Source organism: Rhinatrema bivittatum, chromosome 1, assembly GCF_901001135.1.
Source record: "Rhinatrema bivittatum chromosome 1, aRhiBiv1.1, whole genome shotgun sequence".
NCBI classification, from domain to species: Eukaryota; Metazoa; Chordata; class Amphibia; order Gymnophiona; family Rhinatrematidae; genus Rhinatrema; species Rhinatrema bivittatum.
This window is the reverse complement of record NC_042615.1, coordinates 112936844-112951744: the sequence shown is the minus strand read 5'-3', so window position 1 is coordinate 112951744 and position 14901 is coordinate 112936844.

Sequence of the window (14901 nt, the reverse complement as noted above, 5' to 3'; positions counted from 1 at the left end):
TGCACTTGGCCTGAGCGCACCGTTCTGTATCGGCCTGTAATATAGTACAGGGGTGACCAACTCCAGTCTTCAAGAGGCAAACACTGCATCTCAAAAAGGATATGGCTGAACTGGAGAAAGTGCAGAGAAGGGTGACCAAAATAAGGGGCATGGAACGGCTGCCCTATGAAGAAAGGCTAAAAAAGTTAGGGCTGTTAAGTTTGAAGGAGAGACAACTGAGGGAGGATATGATAGAAGTCTACAAAATCACGAAAGGACTTGAACAAGTTAATGTAAATCAATTATATACTCTCTCAGATAATAGAAGAACACTCCATGAAGTTAACAAGTAGCTCATTTAAAACAAATAAAAGACAATTCTTTTTCATTCAGCAGTTAAGCTCTGGAATTTATTGCCAGAAGATGTGGTTACAGTAGTTAGTGTAACTGGGTTTAAAAAAGGTTTGGATAAGTTCCTGGAGGATATAAATCCATAAACTGCTAGGACGGTAATTAATAAGCAATAGTAGCTTATGATGTATCTAATGTCTGCATAGTTGCCAGGTACTTGTGACTTGGATTGGCCACTGTTGGAAACAGGATACTGGGCTTGATGGACCCTTGGTCTGACCTAGAATGGCATTTCTTATGTTCTTAGGTTATGAAGTAGTAGTAATAAAATAGAACTCCATATTAGAAGTCACCATCCAGGAAAAGAACCTAAGCATCATTATGGATAATATATTGAAAGCCTCAGCTCAATATGTGGTAGAAATCAGAACTAGAAAGCAGAACTAAAAGAGATGCAGAGAAGGGTAACAAAAATGAGAGGATGGAATGGAATGGCTCCCCTACCACAAGAGGCTAAATAGGTTAGGGCTCTTCAGCTTGGAAAAGAGAACAGAAAGGAAAAGACAGAAATTTATAAAATCACGAGTAATGTGAAACAAGTTAGTAGAGAATATTTTACTAGAAACAATACTGGAACTAGGGAACATCATAAAGCTAATGAGAGCAGGTTTAAAACTTTAAGTTTTTATTTTTCAATTAACATATAAATAAGTTGTAGAATTTGCAGCTGGAGGGCATGGTCAAAGATAAAAGCACAACTGGGTTAAAAAAAAAAGTTTGGACAAATTTTAGAGGACAGGATCATTAATACTTATTAGCCAAACATGTGGGACTGGCAGAGCCTCTGTCTGGGAGTGAGCAACAAGGAAATTAGCAAGAGGAAACTAAGGGCTAAACTTGTCCTCTAGTTTGGAGAATGTCTGTTACAGAGAAGGTACCTATGGTGCCTACAAACTAAATGTTCTCTCTCACTTTGTATCTGTGAAAAACAATGTTGAGTAGATAAGGCCCTTAAGGAATAAAGGTTTATTTGAAGAAAAAGAAAAATTTCCACTCCATGCACTACCACATTTAAAACCAATTATGCCTTGCATCTTGTCCCACATAAAAGCATATGAGTTTACTATAAGCAGTGTTTTCCTTACATAGCAAGATGAATTAGCCATTACATCTGGGTATCGTTATTCAGCAGCACTGGATGGTCCTCTCTCTCTTAGTTAGCAAAGCAAAGTTGCTTACCTGTAACAGGTGTTCTCCTAGGACAGCAGGATGTTAGTCCTCACAGATGGGTGACATCATCAGATGGAGCCCGGCACGGAAAACCTTTGTCAAAGTTGGACATGCTCAGTGTGCCAGTCAAAGTTCCTAGAACTTTCTAGGAACTTTGACTGGCACACTGAGCATGTCCAACATGCCACTATCCGTGCATCCACGCAGGGTTCCCCTTCGGACTCGAAATATAGAATTCACTAATGAAAAAATTAAACAACCAAACGTTGGAGAACTCAACTTTGCTGGGTGGCGGGCGAGTTTCCTGAGTACTAACATCCTGCTGTCCTAGGAGAACACCTGTTACAGGTAAGCAACTCTGCTTTCTCCTAGAACAAGCAGGATGGTAGTCCTCACTGATGGCTGAATACCAAGCTACAGGCTGCTCCCTGCAATGAACATGACCAACCTGCACCAAAAATGGGTGCCAACAGGCACAAAAACAACTGCAGTGCTGTTGGTAAGATAGAGAGGCAGCCTAATCCCAAAACATGAGTCTTAAGTAGGGAGAGTTGGATTTATGCCTGGAAGAGGATGAGAAGAACAGATTGGATGAAGCTACGGTCTTGTCGACCATCCTTGTCCAATCAGTAGTGGGCAGTGAACATGTGTAGAGAACTCCACATCGCAGCCCTGCAGGTTTCAGCTATGGGAACTGCCCGCAAGTGGGCTACTGATGCCGCCATAGTCCTCACAGAATGAGCCTTAACCCAATGTCCAAGCTGAAGGCCCGCTTGTGCATAGCAGAAGGAGACAGAATGCACTAGAGAATTGGAGAAAGAGTTTGCTTGCCCACCGTATCTCCCAATCTATTCTTGTCGAAAGATATGAAAAGTTGAGTGGATTGTCTGTGTCCTTCTATGCATTCTAAATAGAAAGCTAAGGCACTTTTGAAATCCAATGTGTGTAGAGCCCGTTCGCCCTGGTGTGAAGGGGGCCTTGGAAAAAAAGGTGGGTAGGAGGAGATCACGTGATGCGCTGAAGGGAACGTATGTGAAATCCCTTCTCGGAGCCGGCTTTTACATCCAGCCCCATCCATATCAGCCAAAGCAACCAAATTGGTCTGATTATAGCCTACTCATTCTGAGATTTTTTCCTGTCCCGCTCAGGCTGTCCAATGGCATCCAGCATGACAAAAAAAGATAAAGACAAAGGCTGAACCACCTGCGGAAGACGATGCAGGGCCCCCCAAAACCACACCGACGGCATGCTAGCAGACATGAAGACAGCAGTGGTGGAAGCTTTGGAGCCGAAATTTAAAAAGATCTTGGCGAAGTTGACTGAGCTGTCGGCAGGCATGGCGGGTTTCGAAAAAAGATTTGCAGAAGTAGAACAGAGGGTGATTGACAATCAATATGGCCTCCGTTCTACGCAGGCCGAGATATCATCCCTGAAAGCCTCTCTGACTAAGCAAGCAGAACGCTTAGAAGATCTGGAGAATTGCTCTCGGCAGTCAAACTTGCGCTTCATTGGTCTGCCAGAATCAGTTCCTTGAGACCTGGATTACACAGGAGCTGAGCCTGTCCAGCGCGCACAGCCCACTCTGGGTGGAACGAGCCCATAGGCTCAGGCCTAAAAGACTAAATGGAGATAGACCCAGGGTGGTGATAGCGAAAATCTTTAATTTCGCCCATAAAGCAGAAATTCTCCAGGCCCTACGATCAGGGAAGAAGTTGAGATATGACAACAAGAAGGTATTAGTTTTTCAAGACTTCTGTGCCTCGCTGTTGGCACAGGGCCAGGCCCTACCCCCTTGCTGCTCTAAATTATTTGACCTGGGCCTTCGTGCTCTTATGATATATCTCGCCAAGCTTTGGGTGAAGACGACCGAGGGGGTTTGCTGGTTCTCAGATACAGCAGCGATCCAACAGTTTCTCACCGCCCAGGCGACACCGAAGTCAGCTGGGCTAGTGCCCACCGATAACAGAGCTCCCTGAATCAGAGTGGCAAACAATTAGGCTGTACGGAGCCTACACAGCGGTGAAATTGGCGAGCTTTCTTGTTTAACTGACCCAACGATTAATCCCCAACATGATTACAATTCAACAATTTGGAAAGGAGCCCTCTCTACTGTGGATATTGCACACGGCAAGCTACTTTGGGAGTAGTTTTTTCATTTTCTCTCCTTGTTTTCAAGCTTGACCATGACTTGGTTGAAGAGACTCACTTGATTTTTATAAAACAAAAAAAAAAGGGGGGGAGGAGAGTTACATCTTTTCCACCACGAAAGCCTAGTTATCAGAGACTTAACCCAGATATGGCTATCGGACCCTGCAATTACAATTTTCTAACTCGATTGGCTGGAACTTACCCATATCCTTCAATTATTAGTTTTGCTATTTTTGGGGTTGGGGCTGGGTGTGGGGTGCAGGAACCGATTGCATGATAGTGATCTCCTTTTGATTTCTAATAGATATAGATCTCTGGGGAATTTTTGAAAGAGGGAAAGGGGAGGGAGTTTCAGGGATGGGATGTCCTGGCTTGTTAGAGGGATTTTCATTGAGTGCTATGATGTCATGCTGTGTTATTATTGTAATAATTCCTCTGGAACACATCACAATCTCTGTGAATGGAGGGGGGCCCCTACTGGGAGGATTCCCCTCTTATTCCTACATAGATCTGCTCAGAGATTCTGTAGATGATCTCTCATGGGACACGCATCCTTTCCTGGAATGTGTGTGGTATACATTCACCTATTAAGCGGTCTAAGATCCTCACCGCCCTTAAGAGGAAGTTGGCAGATTTAGTATTTTTACAAGAAATGCATCTTACAGGCTGTGAGCATAAAAAGTTACGCCAAAACTGGGTGGGTGCAGTCCATTTTGCTTCCGCATCTACTAAATCTGCAGGGGTCACAATCCTCATTAATAAACACAGACCTATTATTGTTCAAACAGAACTCAAGGACCCCAAAGGTAGATATATCATCCAGATTGTGGAACTTCACCATACTCCCTTGGTCTTATGCAATTTGTATGCCCCTAATATTTACACTCCTGCCTTTTTTCAGCAGATCTATGGCCTCCTCATTCCCTATTTGGAATATACCATAATAGTGGGTGGTGACTTTAATGCCCTACAGAACCCCAAATCGACACTTCCTATGGCAGCACGCCGATACGTAAGCCTAGTAAGGGGATCGCTTTTCTTGAAAATTCCTTACAATTGACAGACGCATGGAGGATTCTCCATCCCACGGATACAGATTTTACTCATTTGTCCTGGGCCCACTCCACATATTCCAGACTTGATTACCTACTAATTAGCACTCATGCTTTTTCCAAAATTAGTGATTCTGGCATTGAAGAAATTGTTATATCTGATCATGCCCCTATTTGGATAGAACTCACGTGGCCATGCCTTCCTAAATCTACTTATGTATGGCAATTCCCTTATTTTCTGGCTGAAGACATTCATTTCCATGAATTTCTTTGCTCCAAATGGCAGGACTACTCTCTTTTGAACAGCAAACATGTAAATGACCCTATCTTATTCTGGTATACTGCAAAGGCAGTGATACGTGGGGATATCATCTCCTATCTGGCTCACCTTTGGAGGATGCTGGACAAATGCCTCTGGTCTTTAAATGTCCAATATAGCCGTGTCAAAAAAGCTCTTATCCATTCAAATACCCGTCTTAATCGAGAGAAACTAATGACCATTCAAACAGCATTGAACTCTCTGATCCACAAGCGAATGAAAAAAGGTTTAACGTACTATCAATACAAGCTGTTCCAATTCAGCAACAAGGCGGGTAAGATGATGGCTAATTTGATAAGAACAGCACGCAACTCCCAAAACATTACGGTGTTATGCACCTCCCACAGCCGCGTGGTCAAAGATACTCCCACAATTTTAAATAGTTTCAGAGAATTTTACTCTAACCTCTATTCCTCAGAGGGTTGGAAGCAGGATAAGTGTGATCAATTTTGTTCCCGGGTGGATCTTCCTCAATTGACCCCGGAACAACACACATGGATCAATCGTTCAAATGTGGAGGAGGAGGTTAAAATGGCTATTCGGCATGTGTGCCATGTGGACCAATTGGGTGCCTCCTTATCCTTCACATTCAATGCCTTGATTCAGTCCAGGAAATACCCTGCTTTCACTAACTCTGCTCCTGTAATGCTGATTCCAAAATCAAGTAGGGACCCTCTATCCCCAGCGTCATACCGCCCAATCTCACTATTGAATTTTGACCAAAAACTGTTGGCCAAGATTCTGGCTGATAGGCTGGCCAAAATTTTGTCCAAACTAATTAAACCTGATCAAGTGGGCTTTGTTTGAAAACACTATGTCCTCTAGAGATGTGAATCGGAACCGGTATCGGTTCGGATTCCGGTTCACATCGTGAAATTTTTATCTTGCAGTTCGAGCGGGGTTTTGTTTTGTTTTTTTTTTCTTTTTATCAGCTGCGCCCAAGCCAATAACCAAAAAATACAGCCGACTCTTTAAAATGAGTTTGTTAGTATCCCCCTACTCTCCGGACCCCCCCCAAAAAAATGTTTAAATGCCTGGTGGTCCAGCGGGGGTCCTGGGAGCATTCTCCCGCACTCGGGCCGTCGGCTGCCAGTAAACAAAATGGCGCTGATGGCCCTTTGCCCTTAGCATGTGACAGGGTATCCGTGCCATTGGCCGGTCCCTGCCACATGGTAGGAGCAATGGACAGCCGGCGCCATCTTTAAAAATGGCACAGGCCATCCAGTGCACCTACCATGTGACAGGGGCCAACCAATGGCACCGATAGCCCCTGTCACATGGTAAGAGCAAAGGGCCATCGGCGCCATTTTGATTAGTGGCAGCCGACAGCCCGAGCGCGGGAGAATGTTCCCGGGACCCCCGCTGGACCACCAGGTATTTAAAAATTTGGGGGGGGGGGGGGTCCTGAGGGTGGGGGGATACTAACAAACTCATTTTAAAGGGTCAGGTTGTGTTTTTAGGTTGTGTCCTTTCTTCCCGCCCCCCCCCCCCCATAACGATAAGAAAACCCACTAAATTAATCGTGGGGTTTCCTATCGCTATCGGGGACCCCCCCGATATCGGACGATATTTTCAATCGTCAGATAAACGATTCACATCCCTAATGCCCTCCCTAACATACGACTGGTGATGACTGTAATGTCTGACCCAGTATTGCATGTTCTTATGTTACGACTTGTAGATGAGTCACTGATGCAGCCATGGCTCAAACTAGATGAGCTTTGATGAGGTCTATAATTTGTAGGCCTGCTAGGCTATAGCAGTAAGAAATGCAGTCTGCCAACTAGTTGGACAATGTATGTTTGGCTTCTACAATGGCCAGTCTGTTGGGATCATAAGAGACAAATAGTTGAGAAGCTCAAGACTGTGGCTATGTACTTATCTTGTAGAAAACCAAGGCCCTTTTACAATCTAAGGTAGGAAGGGTTCTCGGACCTGATTATGTATGTGTATGTGTGTGTGTGTGGCCTCGGGAAGAATGCAAATAACATGATGGCTTGATTAATATAAAAAGTAGTAAAGGCTATTTTAGCCAAAAAAACATCCTTCAAAAACTGGAAGGATAATTCAAAGAAAATAGGATAAAACATATGCATTGTCAAGTTAAGTGTAAAACACTGATAAGACAGGCGAAGAGAGAATTTGAAATGAAGTTGGCCATAGAGGTAAAAACTCATAATAACCTTTTAAAATATATCTGAAGAAAGAAACCTGTGAGGGAGTCGGTTGGACCATTAGATGACCACGGGGTTAAAGGGGCTCTTAGGGAAGATAAGGCCATTGCAGAAAGACTAAATGAATTCTTTGCTTCCAAGTTTACTAATGAGGATGTTGGGGGAGATACCAATTCCAGCAATGGTTTTCAAGGGTTACTGCTGTTCCTGAACTCCTTTTGTGAATTATTTAGTTGAGGTTTGTTGTCCACTTCTCCCTTTCCCTTTGCATTTGTGCAAAGGAAAAGATTAGTGTCTTTGATAACATTCATCCAGCACAATGGAGAAATTACTTACCTGATAATTTCGTTTTCCTTAGTGTAGACAGATGGACTCAGGACCAACGGGTATAGTGTACTCCTGCTAACAGTTGGAGACGGATCAGATTTCAATCTGACGTCAGCCCCTAGTACATATACCCCTGCAGGAAGTGCAGCTCTTCAGTATTCTCCTCAAAAAGCATTGTGGATATATGTGTGACTGATTGATTAACTTAATAATTTGATTAACTTGAATAACTTCATAACTTAGTTAAACGTTAAAACTTGATTAACTTGAACTGGTTGATTGACTACAGCTGGAGACCGCCAGTGTACTCAACCGGAAAGCGTCGACACCCGGCAGGGTGGATACCCTAGGTAAATGAAAACGTGGCTTACCCTTGAATTATTTGAAAGACCACGCATAACAGCAGCCAAGGGTGGGATGCCGAGTCCATCTGTCTACACTAAGGAAAACAAAATTATCAGGTAAGTAATTTCTCCATTTCCTAGCATATAGCAGATGGACAGGACCAATGGGATGTATAAAAGCTACTCCCGAACCGGGTGGGAGGCTGCCCATGACCCACTTAGAATTGTCCTTGCAAATGCCGTGTCCTCCCAAGCCTGAACATCCAGACAGTAGAATCTGGAGAAGGTATGGATGGAGGACCATGTCACCGCCCTGCAGATCTCAGCAGGCGACAGCATTCTAGTTTCTGCCCAGGATACTGCCTGGGCTCTGGTAGAATGGGCCTTGACCTGTAGAGGTGGTGGCTTGCCAGCTTCTACATAGGCTGCCTTGATGACCTCCTTGATCCAGCGGGCAATGGTTGCCCGCGAGGCCGCTTCCCCTTGTCTCTTTCCGCTGTGAAGGACGAAAAGGTGGTTCGTTTTTCATACGGGTTCCAACATTTCCAGGTATCTGGATAGGAGTCTGCCGCTATTGAGGTGGCATAGACTACAGGCTTCTTCCGAATTCTTCAAGCCATCTGTCGTTGATAGTGATATGGTCTGGTTAAGGTGGAAGTGTGAGAGCACCATGCGTAGTTGGATGGCTCCCGGGGTGAACCTGAGGAATGGCTCACGGCAGGACAGAGCTTGTAGTTCTGAGATGCGGCGGGCTGAACAAACTGCCAGCAAGAACATAGTTTTTAAGGTTAACAGGCGGAGGGACAGTCCTCGGAGGGGTGTGAAGGCGGTTCCCGCTAGGAAATCCAAAACGAGATTGAGATTCCACAGAGGTACCGGCCACTTTAGTGGTGGACGAATGTATTTGACTCCTTTTAGGAAGCATGACACGTCCGGGTGAGAAGCTATGCTGTTGCCCTCGCTCTTGGAGCCGTAGCATGACAATGCTACGGCCACCTATACCTTGATGGTTAAAAGGTGAGGTGAAAGAGGCTATTTTAGACAAAAAAAATCCTTCAAAAATTAGAAGGATCCATCTGAAGAAAATAGGATAAAACATAAGCATTGTCAAGGTAAGTGTAAAACATTGATAAGACAGGTGAAGAGAGAATTTGAAATGAAGTTGGTCATAGAGGCAAAAACTCATAATAAAAACTTTTTTAAATATATCCAAAGCAAGAAACCGGTGAGGGAGTCGGTTGGACCAATAGATGACAGAGTGGTTAAAGGGGCTCTTAGGGAAGATAAGGCCATTGCAGAAAGACTAAAAGAATTCTTTGCCTCCGTGTTTACTAATGAGGATGTTGGGGAGATACCAGTTCCAGAGATGGTTTTCAGGGGTGATGAGTCAGATGAACTAAATGAAATCACTGTGAACCTGGAAGATGTAGTAGGCCAGATTGACAAACTAAAGAGTAGCAAATCACCTGGACCGGATGGGTATGCATCCTAGGGTTCTGAAGGAACTCAAAAATGAAATTTCTGATCTATTAGTTAAAATTTGTAACCTATCATTAAAATCATCCATTGTACCTGAAGACTGGAGGGTGGCCAATGTAACCCCAATATTTAAAAAAGGCTCCAGGGGCGATCCAGGTAACTATAGACCAGTGAGCCTGACGTCAGTGCCGGGAAAAATAGTGGAAACTATTCTAAAGAACAAAATCGTAGAGCATATAGAAAGACATGATTTAATGGGACACAGTCAACATGGATTTACCCAAGGGAAGTCTTGCCTAACAAATCTGCTTCATTTTTTTGAAGGGGTTAATAAACATGTGGATAAAGGTGAACCAGTAGATGTAGTGTATTTGGATTTTCAGAAGGCGTTTGACAAAGTCCCTCATGAGAGGCTTCTACGAAAACTAAAAAGTCAGGGGATAGGAGGCGATGTCCTTTCATGGATTACAAACTGGTTAAAAGACAGGAAACAGAGTAGGATTAAATGGTCAATTTTCTCAGTGGCAAAGGGTAAACAGTGGAGTATATATATATATATAAATAAATGAATGATCTGGAAAGGAATACGAGTGAGGTTATCAAATTTGCGGATGATACAAAATTATTCAGAGTAGTTAAATCACAAGCAGACTGTGATACATTACAGGAGGACCTTGCAAGACTGGAAGATTGGGCATCCAAATGGCAGATGAAATTTAATGTGGACAAGTGCAAGGTGTTGCATATAGGGAAAAATAACCCTTGCTGTAGTTACACAATGTTAGGTTTTATATTAGGAGCTACCACCCAGGAAAAAGATCTAGGCACATTGTGGATAATACTTTAAAATCGTCAGCTCAGTGTGCTGCAGCAGTCAAAAAAGCAAATAGAATGTTAGGAATTATTAGGAAGGGAATGGTTAATAGAACGGAAAATGTCATAATGCCTCTGTATCGCTCCATGGTGAGACCGCACCTTGAATACTGTGTTGCGACAGAGAAGGTTACGGAGAAGGGCAACCAAAATGATAAAGGGGATGGAACAGCTCCCCTATGAGGAAAGGCTGAAGAGGTTAGGGCTGTTCAGCTTGGAGAAGAGACGGCTGAGGGGGGATATGATAGAGGTCTTGAACGAGTAGATGTGACTCGGTTATTTACACTTTCGAATAATAGAAGGACTAGGGGGCATTCCATGCAGTTAGCAAGTAATACATTTAAGACTAATCGGAGAAAATTCTTTTTCACTCAACGCACAATAAAGCTCTGGAATTTGTTGCCAGAGAAGGTGGTTAGTGCAGTTAGTGTAGCTGGGTTCAAAAAAGGTTTGGATAAGTTCTTGGAGGAGAAGTCCATTAATGGCTATTAATCAATTATACTTAGGGAATAGCCACTGCTATTAATTGCATCAGTAGCATGGGATCTTCTTAGTGTTTGGGTAATTGCCAGGTTCTTGTGGCCTGGTTTTGGCCTCTGTTGGAAACAGGATGCTGGGCTTGATGGACCCTTGGTCTGACCCAGCATGGCAATTTCTCATGTTCTTATGGAGTTGAGGGACAGTCCCCCTTCTGTAGTCCGTTCTGTAAGAATTCCAGGATCACGGGAACTTTAAATGAGTGTGGCTTGATGTTGTGGTCTTTGCACCAGGCTTCAAATACTCTCCAAATCTTTATGTACGTTAACTATGTGGAAAACTCGCTTGCTCGGAGGAGGGTGTCGATTACAGCCCCCGAATATCCGCTCTCTTTCTCAGGTGGGCCCTCTCAATGGCCAGACCATAAGAGAGAATTGAGCTGGGTCCTCGTGGAGAAATCGGACCTTGTTGTAGCAAGTCCCTGTGTGGAGGCAGGGGTAGGGGTTTCCCTGCCAGCAGCCTTCTCATGTCTGCGTACCAGGGTCTTCTTGGCCAATCTGGAGCCACCAGAAGAACTAGCCCCCTGTGTAGTTGTATCTTGTGAATGATTGCGCCCAATAGGGGCCACGGCGGGAAGGCATATAGCAGGGTCCCCGGTGGCCAGGCCTGTACCAGGGCATCGAGCCCTTGGGACTGCGGTTCCCGCCTGCGGCTGAAGTATCTGGACACTTGGGTGTTGGATCTGTTTGCCAGAAGGTCCATGTCCAGTGTCCCCCACCGATTCACTATCATTTGGAAGGCTGAGGATGACAACCTCCATTCTCCTGGGTCTAGACTTTCCCTACTGAGGAAGTCCGCCATGATGTTGTCATTCCCGGAGATGTGGACGGCGGAGATCTCCTGGAGATTTGCTTTCACCCACGCCATCAGGGGGTCTATTTCTAGGGACACTTGTTGACTTCTGGTTCCCCCCTGCCGGTTGATGTAGGCCACTGTTGTGGCGTTGTCTGACATTATTCTGACCGCTTTGTCTCGAAGTCTGTGAGCGAACCGCAGATAGGCTAGCCTGACTGCCCGCGCTTCTAGGCGATTGATGTTCCATCCTGTCTCTTCTGTGTCCCACTGCCCTTGGGCGGTTAACTCCTCACAGTGTGCTCCCCATCCTTGTAGACTGGCATCTGTGGTGAGTAGGGTCCAGGTTGGAGAGGATAGTCTTGATCCTTGGCTCATGTGGTTGGCCTGCAGCCACCACCGTAGCTGGTTCCGGACTCTGCCCGGGAGTGATAGATGTACAGTGTAGTTCTGGGACCGTGGGCTCCACCGAGATAGAAGTGAGCACTGTAGGGGCCTCATGTGGGCTCGCGCCCATGGCACAACTTCCAGTGTGGATGCTATCAGCCTGAGGACTTGCAGGTAATCCCATGCTGTGGGACGAGGATTGTTCAAGCAAGGTATGTATCCGGTACCACAGTTTTGATCTCCTTGTGGGGGTCAGGCTGACCTTGTCTTCTTTGGTGTCGAATCGGACTCCTAGGTATTCCAGCGACTGTGAGGGTTGTAGGCAACTTTTGTTTGTGTTGACCACCCATCCTAGGCTCTCCATAGACTTATGACTCTGCTGGTTGCTTGGTGGCTTTCCTCTGGTGACTTTGCCCTGATCAGCCAGTCATCTAGGTAAGGGTGGACGAGGATTCTTTCCTTCCTCAGTGTTGCCGCCACCACTACTATTGCCTTGGTGAACGTCTGGGGTGCTATGGCTAACCCGAAAGGTAGTGCCTGGAACTGGTAGTGACGGTTCAGGACTTTGAAGCGTAGGTAGCACTGGTGTTCCTGATGAATTGGGATGTGTAGGTAGGCCTCCGAAAGATCCAGGGATGTGAGAAACTATCCCGGATGTATCGCCCTTATTACGGATCACAGGGTTTCCATTAAGAAGCGGGGAATCTTCAGGTGGCGGTTGACCGACTTGAGGTCCAGGATGGGCCTGAATGTTCCCTCTTTCTTGGGGACAATAAAATAGATGGAATAATGTCCAGTATTTATTTCTTGTGGAGGCACTGGGGTTATGGCATCGAGGGCCAGTAGTCTGGACAGTGTAGCTTCCACTGCCACCCTCTTGAAGAGGTCATGGCAGGGGGACTCCACGAACTTGTCCGGAGGGGTACATAGAAAACCCAGGTAGTACCCCTCCCGAATGATGGCTAGGACCCACTTGTCCGAAGTTATCTCGACCCATCTGCGGTAGAATAGGGCATCGCAATCACATTACACCTATCTTACATTCCCTTCACTGGTTACCCATAAAATACAGGATAAAATACAAAGTAATCTCAATCATTCATAGTTTAATTTACAACTCTACATCCACTTGGCTTTGCACCTTACTCCGCATTTACAAACCCACCCGACACTTAAGATCACTTACTCAAAATCTCTTAGACATTCCATCACCACGACAGGCCAGATTAGATATCACCAGGAAAAGAGCTTTTTCAGTTGCAGGACCATCTCTCTGGAACTCTTTACCCAACCCACTCCGTTTAATATCAAATCCTCATCATTTCAAAAAGGCTTTAAAAACATTCTTTTTTCAACAAGCATTTAACATTTCCACTAAACATTTCCCCGATCAAAAATGAAACTCCATCCCCTAAATTTCTCTCATCAGATACATATTACGTTATCGTCTCTCTTCTATTATCCCATCCGTGTTCTTTCTAGGACATTACAATTCGATAAGTTGCTACCACCCCCCCTCTCCTCCCCCCCTCATCCCTTTTACCCTCCCTACTCTTTACCCATGGCATGTTACCATTATTATTATTTTGTTATTTAATAATTTGTTTTAGCTAACATTTATCTAGCTATTTAGTTAAATTTATGTATTTTAGTTATATTTTATTTTTACTTTATTTTAACATGTTGTAAACCGTTTTGATAAAATTTTATTTTAAAAAGCGGTATATAAATACTTTTAAATAAAATAAAAATATGGCTTCTTCCCTTGGATGGGTCGGCTGAATTTCATTGTGGGGTGCGGCTGGGGCCCATACCCGAGCTGGTACCCCTCTTGTTGTGCTTGTTCCGAAAGGACTGGTTCCTGCTCGTAGGGCGGGGCGCTTGATAGTTGCTCCTGTAAGGATTGAAGCGCTGTGAACTTTTGCCCCTGGAGGACCTGGGGAAGGGTTGCTGGTTTCTCTTCGTTTTATCCTCTGCCAGGCGCGGCACTGGGGACTCGCCCAATTTGTCGGCTAATTTCTCTAGGTCGCTGCCAAACAGGAGGGATCCTTTGAAGGACATCCTTGTGAGGCATGTTTTGGAAGATGCGTTGGCCGACCAGCTTCGGAGCCAGAGTTGTCTTCTGGCCGCCACCGCAGATGACACTCCTCTGGCCGCTGTACGCCTAGGTCAGAGGCAGCTTCCGCGAGGAATGATACTGCTGTTTCCATGTCTTCTCCCGGGGTGTTGTTCCGGGTTTGGGATAAGCAGGCACGTGTCACCACTGTGCAGCAGGCCGCAATTTGTAGAGACATAGCGGCTACATCAAATGACTGTTTGAGGATGGATTCCAGATGCCGGTCATATGCATCCTTGAGCGCTGCTCCTCCCTCTACGGGGATAGTAGTGCGCTTAGAGACCGCGCAGACCATGGCATCAAATCTTGGGCATGCAAGAAGATCTTTGGTCGCCGGGTCCAGGGGGTACATGGCTGCCAAAGCTGGTCCCCCTTTGAATGTGGACTCCGGGGCATTCCATTCCAGGTCAATCAGCTGTTGTGCCACTTGTAACAGAGGGAAATGGTGAGAGGTTTGACGAAGCCCCTCCAGCAGAGGGTTCGGTTTAGGTTCCCCCAAAGTACCTGGGCCCGGGATAGCGAGCTCCGTCAGACATTGGGTGACCAGGTCCAGGAGCTCGTCCTTTGTGAAGAAGCGTCTCATGGTTCGGTGAGGCTCTGTCCCCGGGGGGGAGTTCCCCCTCTTCTAGGGGCTCAGCTTCCTCTTCAGAGATGTCCATGTCCCCATAGGTAGGGCTTGAGGGTCCTCCGGCGGAGCATGTGGCTGACCAGCCGGAGGTTCAGTTTGCATTTTAACAAAAGGCATGAATCCCCTTGAAGAACTCCACCCATGAGATCGACACTGGGTCGAAGC